This window comes from Microcaecilia unicolor, chromosome 7, assembly GCF_901765095.1.
Source record: "Microcaecilia unicolor chromosome 7, aMicUni1.1, whole genome shotgun sequence".
Lineage (NCBI taxonomy): Eukaryota > Metazoa > Chordata > Amphibia > Gymnophiona > Siphonopidae > Microcaecilia > Microcaecilia unicolor.
The window spans coordinates 98673825-98686154 of record NC_044037.1 but is presented as its reverse complement, the minus strand read 5'-3'; the positions used below and the strand labels follow the sequence as shown (position 1 = coordinate 98686154).

At 54.4% G+C, this 12330-nt stretch overlaps 1 protein-coding gene across 1 annotated transcript in view; it reads left to right on the top strand.

Annotated features, from left to right (window-relative positions):
• ATXN2L (ataxin 2 like) overlaps positions 1–12330 on the top strand; it is a 446514-nt gene that overhangs the window by 37121 nt on the left and 397063 nt on the right. The gene's annotated exons all lie outside the window — the stretch shown is intronic.

Here is a 12330-nt window from a genome sequence, read left to right as displayed (position 1 = left end):
ATATGTTGTGTGGTAGTACCAACAGGATCCTGTGGCCAGTTCACCATGGCCTGTATCCCCACTGGTCCATTCTCTGAGGACAAACAGGACATCATTTGCTCACCTATGGGTGATGTATGGAGCCCTGGTCAAATGCTACCCTGTGTTCTGTTATATTCTGAAGTTTTTGGTAGTGCTGCATTGCACATGTGCAGGTGCCTTCCTACCCAACATGAGTGTGCTAGAACAGCACTCTTGGTTTTTCTGCAGAGCAGTTGCGTTTCTGCACAGCTCTCTTATGTGTGTCTTTTTCAGACTTCGGTTCCTTCCCTCGTATTATGCGGGACCTTTTTTTTTTTGTCTCTGGTTTTCATTTTTTTCAACTTCTTTTTCCATATCATCATGCTGATCAATCCATAGACTGGTGGGTTGTGTCCATCTACCAGCAGGTGGAGATAGAGAGCAATCCTTTTGCCTCCCTATATGTGGTCATGTGCTGCCGGAAACTCCTCAGTATGTTCTCTATCTCAGCAGGTGGTGGTCACACAGCAGCAGCTCTGGCTAGGCCTCCAAGCCTAATTTTTAGGTTTTGTTGAGTGCCTGGGGTTGAGGGCTCTTCTTGAGCAAGTGCAAACCTGGTGGCGCCAGGTCCCTCCTTTTCTCCCCCCTCCCGCTGGCTCCGTTAAAAAAAAAAAAAAAATTTTGGACGTCCTTAAGGGCGTTTATTTCGACGTTTATTTAAACGTTTATTGCAGCTACTCACTGGGACACCAGGTCGTTACAGCTCGGAGCGAGAAGCAGGTAATTTTTACCTTTTTATAGCGGGCAGGGGGTTCCCCGATTGATCTCCACGTGGCCTATGGCGTCGGAGGGCGCGAAGAATCGCTCCCCGGACCGCGTGTGCGCTTCTAGCGGGGATGCGGGGGTTTTAAAGTCTGATTCGCCCTTGTTGGGTGTCAGTTTGGAGGCCGGTCAGTGTCCCGGGTCTTCCTCCGGCGCGGCGGTTTTTCCCGCCATAAACGCCCATCCCCCGCTGCTCGCCTCCGCCATCTTGGCCGGCCACTCTGCTTGGACGGCTTCTTCTTGGGCCGCCCTTGAGCTGGGAGACGTTCATGCCATGGCCGCCCTTGATTTGGGCGACGGCAAAAAAGCGGCTAAAGTTAAGCGCTGTTCTTCCCGCGCGGTTCCTTCGCGGAGTGTCGCGCCGGACGCCATCTTGGATGCGCAGCATGTTGCTCCCCCGCTCTTGCGAGCGCCGGTTGAGGGTGCGTCTAGGGCTGTGGCCCAGGCTGCTGAGATACATAGTCTGGGGGGTTTCTCCCCCGAGTTTATTTTGCTGCTGCATCAGGCCTTCCTTATGCAAAACGCTGCCCCTTCTCCCTTGTCCGATATCGGGGTGGAGGCTCCCGGAAGTAAACGCCCTCGGGTGGATTCCCAGGCCTTAGAGGACGCTGTTTCCTCTGATGTAGATGAGGGCAGCGTATCTGAGTTCTCCCAACGGTCCTTTGGGGATTTCTTGGAGGAGACGGATTCCCGCTCGGATGGAGCGGATGACCCCTCTGCAGCGCGGATCTTTCGCTCAGAGGATTTGCCCAACCTGTTACTGCAGGCCATGAGCATTTTGAAGATTTCCTCGCCAGAGGACGTCTCTCCCTCAGCCCCTGTTGGCTCTGCCATTATGCTGGGGATGAAGCGCCCGCCTAGAACCTTCCACGTGCATGATGCCATGCACACCTTAATTTCGGCTCAATGGGATGTCCCGGAAGCGAGCCTCAAAGTGGCTAGGGCTATGTCCCGCCTCTATCCTTTGCCTGAAAGTGAACGTGAGGCCTTTATTTGGCCTACCGTGGATTCTTTAATCACTGCGGTGACTAAGAAAACGGCGTTGCCGGTGGAAGGTGGCACGGCACTAAAGGACGCCCAAGACAGAAGATTGGAAGCGGCTTTAAGGTCGTCCTTCGAGGCGGCTGCCTTAAGTTTGCAGGCCTCAGTTTGCGGCTCCTATGTGGCCAGGGCGTGCCTGACGATGGTGCAGCGGGCTTCCCCCTCGGATCCTTCCTTGAGGGCTGACTGGCCGGCCCTGGAATCGGGCTTGGCTTATTTGGCAGACTTACTGTATGATGTCTTGAGAGCCTCGGCTAAAGGCATGGCTCAGACAGTCTCTGCGCGGTGCTGGCTTTGGCTGAAACATTGGTCTGCGGACCACGCCTCTAAGTCCCGCCTGGCTAAGTTGCCTTTTAAAGGCAAGCTGCTCTTTGGGGTCGAGCTGGACAAAATCGTGACCGATCTCGGCACGTCTAAGGGCAAGAGGTTACCAGAGGTCAGGGCTCGGGCCAGTGCTCGCCCCGGTATCTCCAGAGGACGGTTTCAGGAAGCCCGTCGGTATCGCCCGGGCAAGTCGGGCTCCTCTGCCCCCTCTTCCTTCAAAAGGAACTTCTCCCCCAAGCAGCATTCCTTTCGCAGAGACCGCCGTCCCGGAGGTACGCCCTCCGGTCCTCCCCCAGGGTCTCGTACCCAATGACGGGGTCTTGGTCCATGGCCCAGTGCAGATTGGAGGACGCCTGTCCTCGTTTCTGGGCGAGTGGACCAGAGTAACTTCAGACGCTTGGGTGCTGGAAGTCATCAGAGACAGCTACAAGCTAGAGTTCTGCCGACCCTTAAGAGACGGGTTTGTACTCTCTCCCTGCAAGTCTCCGGTCAAAGCTGTGGCAGTGCAGCAGACCTTGGACAACCTGATCCGCCTTGGTGCGGTCGTTCCGGTGCCAGAAAATCAGATTGGCAAGGGACGTTACTCCATTTACTTTGTGGTACCAAAGAAAGGAGGTTCTGTCCGGCCTATCCTCGACCTCAAAGGGGTCAATCGGGCCTTGAAAGTGCGGCACTTTCGCATGGAGACTCTCCGCTCTGTTATAGCGGCAGTGAAGGCAGGAGAGTTCTTGGCTTCCTTGGACATCAAGGAAGTGTACCTGCATATTCCCATCTGGCCTCCTCATCAACGCTTTCTGCGTTTTGCAGTCCTGGGCCGACACTTCCAGTTCAGAGCCCTCCCTTTCGGGTTGGCTACTGCTCCGCGGACCTTCTCCAAAGTAATGGTGGTCATCGCGGCCTTCCTGCGAAAGGAAGGAGTACAAGTCCATCCTTATCTGGACGACTGGTTGATCAGAGCCCCCTCTTATGCAGAGTGCAGCAAAGCTGTGGACCGGGTGGTTGCTCTTTTGAGCTCCCTGGGGTGGATCATCAACTGGGAGAAGAGCCAGCTGCGCCCGACTCAGTCCCTGGAGTATCTGGGAGTTCGATTCGACACCCAAGTGGGCAGAGTGTTCCTGCCAGACAATCGGATTGTCAAGCTTCAGGCTCAGGTGGACCAGTTCCTAGTAGCCTCTCATCTTCGGGCTTGGGACTATGTGCAGCTGTTGGGCTCTATGACGGCCACGATGGAAGTAGTGCCCTGGGCCAGGGCTCATATGAGACCACTACAACACTCTCTGCTGCAGCGCTGGACTCCGATGTCGGAGGATTATGCTGTGCGCCTTCCCTTGGACCCAGCAGTGCGCAAGGCGCTGAGCTGGTGGATGCAGACAGACAAGTTGTCTGCAGGAATGCCTCTGGTGACCCCGGAGTGGATTGTCGTCACGACGGACGCCTCTTTGTCGGGCTGGGGAGCCCACTGCTTGGGAAGGACAGCGCAGGGGCTCTGGTCTCCTGCAGAGGCAAAGTGGTCTATCAACCTCCTGGAACTCGGAGCCATTCAGTTGGCGCTTTTGGAGTTCATCCCGGTACTGGCGTTGAAGCCAGTACGGGTCCTGTCGGACAATGCCACGGCTGTGGCCTATGTCAACCGCCAGGGAGGTACCAAGAGCGCCCCTCTAGCCAAGGAGGCCATGAATCTATGCCAGTGGGCGGAAGCGAACCTGGAACAGCTGTCAGCGGCCCACATTGCCGGAGTCATGAATGTCAAGGCGGACTTTCTCAGTCGCCGTACCTTGGAGCCCGGAGAGTGGCAGCTATCTGCTCAGGCGTTCTTGGACATCACGAAGCGCTGGGGCCAGCCGAGCCTAGATCTGATGGCGTCATCGGCCAGTTGCCAAGTGCCGCGCTTTTTCAGCAGAGGACGGGACCCTCGATCCCTGGGAGTAGATGCTCTTCTCCAACAGTGGCCGACACAAGAGCTTCTCTATGTGTTCCCGCCCTGGCCCATGTTGGGCAGGGTGCTAGACCGGGTGGCAAAGCATCCGGGCCGGATAATCCTGGTGGGTCCGGACTGGCCCAGACGTCCCTGGTATGCGGACTTGATCAGGCTCTCAGTCGACGATCCTCTGCGGCTGCCAGTGGAGCAGGGCCTGTTACATCAGGGTCCCGTGGTGATGGAGGATCCCTCCCCCTTTGGTCTTACGGCCTGGCTATTGAGCGGCAGCGTCTGAGAAAGAAGGGCTTCTCAGACAAGGTCATCGCCACTATGCTGAGAGCGAGGAAGCGCTCTACTTCTACTGCTTACGCCAGGGTTTGGCGTACCTTTGCAGCGTGGTGTGAAGCAGGCTCACTTTCTCCCTTCACTGCTCCAATTTCTTCAGTGTTGGCGTTCCTGCAAGAAGGTCTGGAGAAAGGCCTGTCGCTCAGTTCCCTTAAAGTCCAGGTAGCGGCTCTGGCTTGCTTCAGGGGCCGCCTGAAGGGTGCTTCCCTGGCTTCGCAGCCAGATGTGGTGCGCTTTCTCAAGGGAGTTAATCACCTGCGCCCTCCTCTGCACTCAGTGGTGCCTGCGTGGAATCTCAACCTGGTGCTAAGAGCCTTGCAGAAGCCGCCTTTTGAACCCTTGTCGAGGGCATCTCTGAAAGACCTGACGTTGAAAGCAGTCTTTTTGGTGGCTATCACTTCAGCCAGAAGAGTTTCCGAGCTCCAGGCGCTCTCATGTCGAGAGCCTTTTCTGCAGTTCACTGAGGCAGGAGTGACTATTCGCACAGTGCCTTCCTTCCTGCCCAAGATTGTTTCTCGCTTCCATGTGAATCAGCAGCTCTGTCTCCCTTCCTTTCGTAGGGAGGACTACCCATAGGAATACTCTGCTCTCAAATATCTGGATGTGAGACGAGTCATCATCAGATACTTGGAAGTGACCAATGATTTCCAGAAATCGGATCATCTGTTTGTCCTGTTTGCAGGTCCTCGTAAGGGTCTGCAGGCTGCTAAGCCTACATTGGCAAGATGGGTCAAGGAAGCCATTGCAGCGGCTTATGTGGCCGCGGGGAAGGTGCTGCCTATCCAGCTGAAGGCTCACTCCACTAGAGCTCAGGCGGCCTCGATGGCAGAGGCCGGGTCCGTCTCCTTGGAAGAGATTTGCAAGGCGGCAACTTGGGCATCATCCCATACCTTCTCCAGGCATTACCGCTTGGCTGTGGCTGCTCGGGCGGATGCCCGGTTTGGAGCTTCAGTGTTGCGGTCAGGGATTTCAATGTCCCGCCCTGGGTGAGTACTGCTTCGGTACATCCCACCAGTCTATGGATTGATCAGCATGATGATATGGAAGGTAAAATTATGTATCATACCTGATAATTTTCTTTCCATTAATCATAGCTGATCAATCCATAGTCCCTCCCAGATATCTGTATTGTTTATATTCTGGTTGCATTTCAGGTTCAAGTTTAGTCTTCAGTTCCTGTTCAGGAGGACTTCGTGTTCAAGTTTTTCAATGAATTCTTCAAGAGTTGAGACGAATTTGTGTTACAGTGAGCTGCTGCATTCCTCTCCCCTCCGTTTTACGGGGCTGGATTGAGACTTAAATTCTGCCGGCGCTCCCTCCCGCTTCGTGCGGCAGTAGGGCAGCTTTGTACCCCTCCCGCTTCGGTGGTGTTAGGGTCAGTCAGCTCCTCCCGCGGTTGCGGTTGCAGGATAAGCCAGATCCCCCCGCGTCGGCGTGTGTGGTGTCCCTCCCCCGCTCCGCGGGGATGAGCTGGACGGATTCCCCTCCCCCACTTGTGTGGGGATGAGCTGGGTTAATTCCCCTCCCCCGTTTCGGCGGTGGTGAGCTGGGCAGAGTGTCCCTTTGTGGGTGTAATTCTCTAAAGTGCTGAGTCCTGCGGATGGAGCTTGGATATCGACATACTGAGGAGTTTCCGGCAGCACATGACCACATATAGGGAGGCAAAAGGATTGCTCTCTATCTCCACCTGCTGGACACAACCCACCAGTCTATGGATTGATCAGCTATGATTAATGGAAAGAAAATTATCAGGTATGATACATAATTTTACCTTTTTTTTAATTATCTTAGTAATCCTTGTCATCAACAGCAGATGAATCCATTAACTGATGGGTTGTATCCGCCTACCAGCAGGTGCAGATAGAGAACACTGAAAGCACATGGTGTTCCAGGACGCCCAACCCCCTCTGCCTTCAGTATCTCCCAGCAGATGTGGACGTTTCTTCTCATCTCCTGGATTTCTGCCTGGGGTGGCTCCTGTGCTTTGCCAGTAGAGCAGGGGGTGTTGTGGCTGGTGGTGCCCACTTTAAAGGCATACTTGGTTTTCCCTGTCCCTGCCTTACCCCATTCCCCCTCCTCCCGCAGTTCCTCTGTGGCTGGCTGCCTCTAACTTTCCTCACAGTAAAAAAAACAAAACAGAGAGAGGCTTTCTCTTGAGCTCCTGGTTTGGTGCAGCTTGACCGCAGCTCGTTTGACTCGGTCTCCTGAGGTTAGAGTGGTGCCTAGCTCCTCCAGGGGGGTTCCCGCTGACAGCGCTCTTTGCGGCATAAGTTCTGTATTTGATGGTTGCTGAAGGGGTTAAGCGCTGCTCCCACTGTGGGAAACGCAGATCAGCAGCGGAGCTTTGCAGCACATGCTGCCTAGACGCTAATGCTGGCACGAGCATGGCAAGTGGTGATTCTTCCCGACCGCCGGCATCGGCGAACGTAAAACTTTACCAATATTCATTGGGGACATGTATGAATGTTCACAGAAAATTCCATCGAAATCCGTGATGGTCGAGGAGGGCACTTCTCTGAAATCAGACCACTTGACATGGAATGACCCATTTGCTATTTCTACATTAGACTTTAGCTAGGAATAAATTGTGTTGTGGACCATACCACACTGTTACCATGTGTTACAGACCAGATTAGTAAATGCAGCTTCCTTGTCATCAAGCAGATGCAGCCATTACAGATGGGTTGTGTCCATCAACCAGCAGAGGGAGATAGAGAGCGCACTTTTTTCAGTGCCTCATTCCAGCTTGCTCCTCTGCCTCTCTTCAGTATTCTCTGTCTCCCCTAGCAGAGTGGCTGCAGCTTCTTCGAGCTCCATCTAAAATCTGCCTGGAGGTTGCTCCTGTGCTTTTGCCAGTTGTTAGCAGGGGTGTTGGAGGCTATAGCAGCTTCACTTTAAAGACACATAGGTTCGCCCTTTCCCTGCCTTACCCATACCTCTGTGGATGTGGACACATTGCTTAGCTTTCCCTGGCCTTCCCCACCAACAGTGGATGCAGGCACATAGGTTCGCCCTTTCCCTGCCTTTCCCACTCACCTGAGCCTCCGGAGTTCTATTTACCTCTGCTTTCCTCACAGCGTTAAAAAAAAAAAAAAAAAAGCACTTAGACGCTGGAACAGAGGTTTTTCCTTGCCTTTTTCTGTGGGACCGGAGCTGTGATACTTGGTCCAGTGAGGTAAGAGTGTTTTCTGACTCCTCCGGGGTGGGCCCGGGGCGATTTTGGCGCGAACCGCCATTTTGAATTTTACCGCCGTTTTTCAGCGATGGCTGCGGAGACAGTAAAGCGCTGTTCCAAGTGTGGCAAGCGCAGATCAGCAGCGGGGCTCTGTAAATCGTGCTGTACAGACGTTAGAGACCGGCCCGAGTATGGCGAGCGACGATTCTTCGCGCTCTGAGCTGGCAGCGGGCGCCATTTTTAATTTACCACATGGCGCGACCTCCGCTGAGACGGAGAGTCCTGAGCCCGGGGGGAGGCCTCGAAGTGACGCTGATATGGGAACTACTAGCCCCGGCAGAGATCCGGGTGCCCAGGGTGAGTTTTTCTCCCCTGATTTTGTCTTATTAATGCATAAAGCATACATGCTTAAAAGAGCTCTCCCACAAAGCCCGGTGCGGGCCTCTTCTAATGCCCCCCCCCCCCCCCCCCCCCCCGGGTGGATTCTAGCCTGGGTATGCCCTCTGAGGCGTTATTCCCTGATAATTGGCAGAATATGAAGCGCAGAAGGGCTCATTCCCCTTCAGAGAGTGCTGCACCTCCATTCCCCCCCCCCCCCCCCCCCCCCCCCCCCGTGGTCGGGCTGCGTGGATTCGGAGGACTCTGGCAGGCCTTCATGGTCTGAGGAGCCAGAGTCTGGTGCAGAAGTGACTCAGGATCTGGACGATCCCTCTGCGGTGAGGATTTTCCACCGTGATGAGCTGCCAGTGCTTATTTCTGATGCCCTGCAGGCTCTCTCTATTGAGGACCCTGCCGGTGGCACAGCTTCCTCTGTGAATCCTAGGATGGCTAGTACCAAAAAGCCTGCTCGAGCCTTTCCTTTGCATGACTCCATCCAAGAGCTTATTTCGGCTCAATGGGCTGACCCCGAGGGACCTTTGAAAGTTTCTGGGGCTATGGGGCAATTATACCCTCTGAGTGAGGAGCATATGGCTCGCTTTGCTATGCCTAAAGTGGATGCCCTAGTCACAGCTGTGACAAAGAGAACTACCCTCCCTGTTGAAGGAGGCCTTGCCCTGAAGGATATTCAAGACCGTAGACTGGAGTCAGCACTTAAATGGTCATTTGAAATTGCAGGTCTCACTATTCGGGTGTCTGCATGCAGTTGTTATGCTGCTAGAGCCTGCCTGGCTTGGTTGCAACAGGCAGTGGAACAGCCCGGTGATGGAGCGGAGCCCTTTTCAGATGTGGCTCCGCGGATGGAGTCGGCCTTGTCCTTTCTTGCTGACGCCCTTTATGATATTGTCAGAGCTTCGGCTAAACACATGGCAGTAGCAGTGGTGGCTCGCCGTCTTCTTTGGCTACGGCATTGGGCGGTGGACATGGCCTCTAAGCAAAGGTTGGTGAAGTTGCCCTTTCATGGCCTTCTCCTGTTTGGTGAGGAGTTGGAGAAAATTGTGAAGAGCCTGGGTGAAGCTAAACCCCAGCGCTTGCCCGAACATAGACCTCGGCCTTCCTCTAAGGGTGCGGAGGTCCACTCCTCTTACAGACCTCGCTTCCGTGAAGCTCGAAGGTACCGCCCGGGGCGTTCTGCTGGGTTCACGTCTCGTGCCCGTTTTCAGCAGAGGAACTCCTTTCGCTCGGACAAACGTTCCACAGCCACTGGCTCAAGGCCTGGAGTTCAGGGGCGACCCTCTCAATGATGGTGCGCCGGCCCTCTCCTCGAGTCCTGTCATCGGAGGACTTCTTTCCCTCTTTGCCGAGGAGTGGGCCAACTCTGCACAATGTAATCCATAACCAATCTGTAACAAATTGTATATCCAACATTTAACTCCTATTGTAAGCCACACTGAACCCGCAAAAAGGTGGGAAAATGTGGGATACAAATGCAATAAATAAATAAACAAACATTTCCTCAGATCAGTGGGTCTTGGACCTGATCAGAGACGGTTACAGAATAGAATTCGACGCCCCTGTAAGAGGCGTGTTTGTGGAGTCCCGATGCGGTTCTGCCGCCAAACGGGCGGCGGTAGAGGAGACTTTACAAGGATTCAGATAGGGGCTGTGTCCCCGGTACCTCCCGCCGAACACGGCTGCGGCCGCTACTCCATCTATTTTGTGGTGCCGCAAAAAGGAGGGTCTTTTCGCCCTATTCTGGATTTAAAAGAATTAAACAAGTCCCTGAGAGTGCGGCATTTTCACATGGAAACCCTGCGCTCCGTCATTGCGGCGGTACAGCCAGGAGAGTTTCTCACGTCTCTGGACCTGAAACAAGCTTACTTGCACATTCCAATTTGGCCCCCCGCACCATAAGTTTCTGAGGTTTGCGGTGATGGGAAAGCATTTCCAGTTCCGGGCCTTGCCTTTTGGCCTCGCCACAGCTCCCCGCACCTTTTTGAAGGTTATGGTGGTAGTAGCTGTCTTTCTAATGCGAGAAGGTATTCGGGTTCATCCGTACCTGGACGACTGGCTCATTCGAGCAAACTCTGCTGCAGAGAGTCAGCATGTAACAACCAGAGTGGTCTCAGTACTTCAATCTCTGGGCTGGGTCGTCAATTTGGCCAAAAGTCACCCGACCCCCTCGCAGTCTCTAGAATATTTGGGTGCCAGGTTCGACACAGCCTCGGGGTATGTGTACCTACCCGAGCAAAGGCGGTGCAAGCTTCAGAATCAGGTCCGTCTGCTCCTGAGGATGCACCGTCTGTGACCTTGGGACATTGTCCAGCTGCTTGGATCGATGACGGCCACCATGGAACTGGTGCCCTGGGCGAGAGCGCACCTGAGACCTCTACAGTATGCTCTACTCCAAAGATGGTCTCCAGTATCTCAGGATTACCAATGCAGACTCTTGGCTCCCTGCGGCCCGACTCAGCATGGAGTGGTGGCTCTCAGACAGCATGCTGCGGCGAGGAAGGCCGCTGGCGCTCCCCGATTGGTGCCTAGTGGTGACAGATGCCAGTCTGAAAGGCTGGGGCGCACATTGCAAGGGGAAGCATGCCCCCAGGGTCTATGGACACCCGAGGAGTCGGAGTGGTCCATCAACCGCCTAGAGTTGAAAGCGGTGTTTCAGGCGCTTCTGGCCTTTCAAGTGACCCTGGAAGGATTGGCTGTCAGAGTGATGTCGGACAACACGACAGCAGTGGCCTACATAAATCGACAAGGCGGCACTCAGTGCAGAGCTCTAGCTGCGCAGGCTGAACAAATTTGCCACTGGGCCGCGCTGCATCTACAGTTTCTGTTGGCAGCTCACATTGCAGGTCAGAGCAATGTGCAAGCCGATTATCTAAGCAGGCATCAGATCGATCCAGCGGAGTGGGAACTTGCAGACGAAGTGTTCCTGCAGATATGTGCCAAGTGGGGCAAGCCCGTGATGGATCTAATGGCGACAAGCACCAATGCCAAAGTCCCGTGCTTCAGCAAACGGAGAGATCCTCATGCGGCGGGGTTGGATGCCTTGGCTCAACCCTGGCCTCCGGCCCTACTGTATGTGTTCCCTCCGTGGCCCTTGATAGGGCGAGTGCTCCTGCGGATTCGGCTGCATCCAGGAGAAGTGGTTCTCGTCGCCTCGGATTGGCCCAGGAGGCCTTGGTATGCAGACCTCCGACAGATGCTCGTAGAGGATCCCCTTCAGTTACCTCTGGTTCCCAACCTGTTGTCACAGGGTCCAGTGACCATGGAGGACGCCGGCCGATTTGGTCTTATGGCCTGGTGATTGAGAGGGCGCAATTGAGAGGCAGAGGCTATTCCAATAAAGTAATTACCACTCTCCTGCAAGCCTGCAAGTGTTCCACTTCCGTGGCTTATGCCAGGATTTGGCGCCAGTTTGAAGTCTGATGTGCTTCCAGAGAGATCACACCCCTGCGGGCTCCTGTCTCGCCGATTCTGGACTTTTTGCAGGATGGTGTACAAAAAGGTTTGGCCTATAATTCCCTGTGGGTGCAAGTGGCAGCGTTGGCCTCCCTCCGTGGCAAGGTTGAAGGCTTGACTTTAGCTGCTCATCTGGATGTGGCACGGTTTCTTAGAGGGGTGCTTCGGCTCCGTCCTCCCGTTCGTGCACCTTGTCCAGCTCGGAGCCTGGGGCTAGTGCTGAAGTCCCTTCAGGGTGCTCCCTTTGAACCGCTTCGGCGTGCTTCAGAGAAAGATTTGACACTGAAGGCCGTCTTGTTAGTGGCCATTACTTCGGCAAGACTGGTGTCAGAGCTCCAGGCGCTGTCCTGTAGAGACCCTCGTCTGCAATTCTCAGAGTCCGGGGTCACGGTTCGGACCGTGCCTTCCTTCTTGCCTAAGGTGGTTTCAGCGTTTCACCTAAACTAACCTATTTTCTTGCCCTCCTTTGTCGAGGAGGAGTTTCCAGAATCTTTTTAGCAATTGCAGCTGTTGGACATGTGCAGGACTCTGCTGCTGTATCTGCGAGTTACTAACTCTTTCAAGACCTCTGATCATCTGTTTGTTTTGCTATCAGGTCGTCGCAGAGGGTTTCCAGCGTCTAAAGCCACTATTGCCCGCTGGCTTAAAGAATCTATCTTATCAGCTTATTTGCTTGCCTAAAGCACATTCCACTAGAGGAATTTCCTCCTCTTGGGCTGAAACTGGAGCACTCTCTCTTCAAGGGATTTGTAGTGCAGCAACATGTGCTTCTAAGCTCTCTTTTGCCCGACATTACAGGCTGGATGTGGCTGCCAGGAGGGACGCACATTTTGGAGCGCAAGTGCTGGCGCGTGGTGTG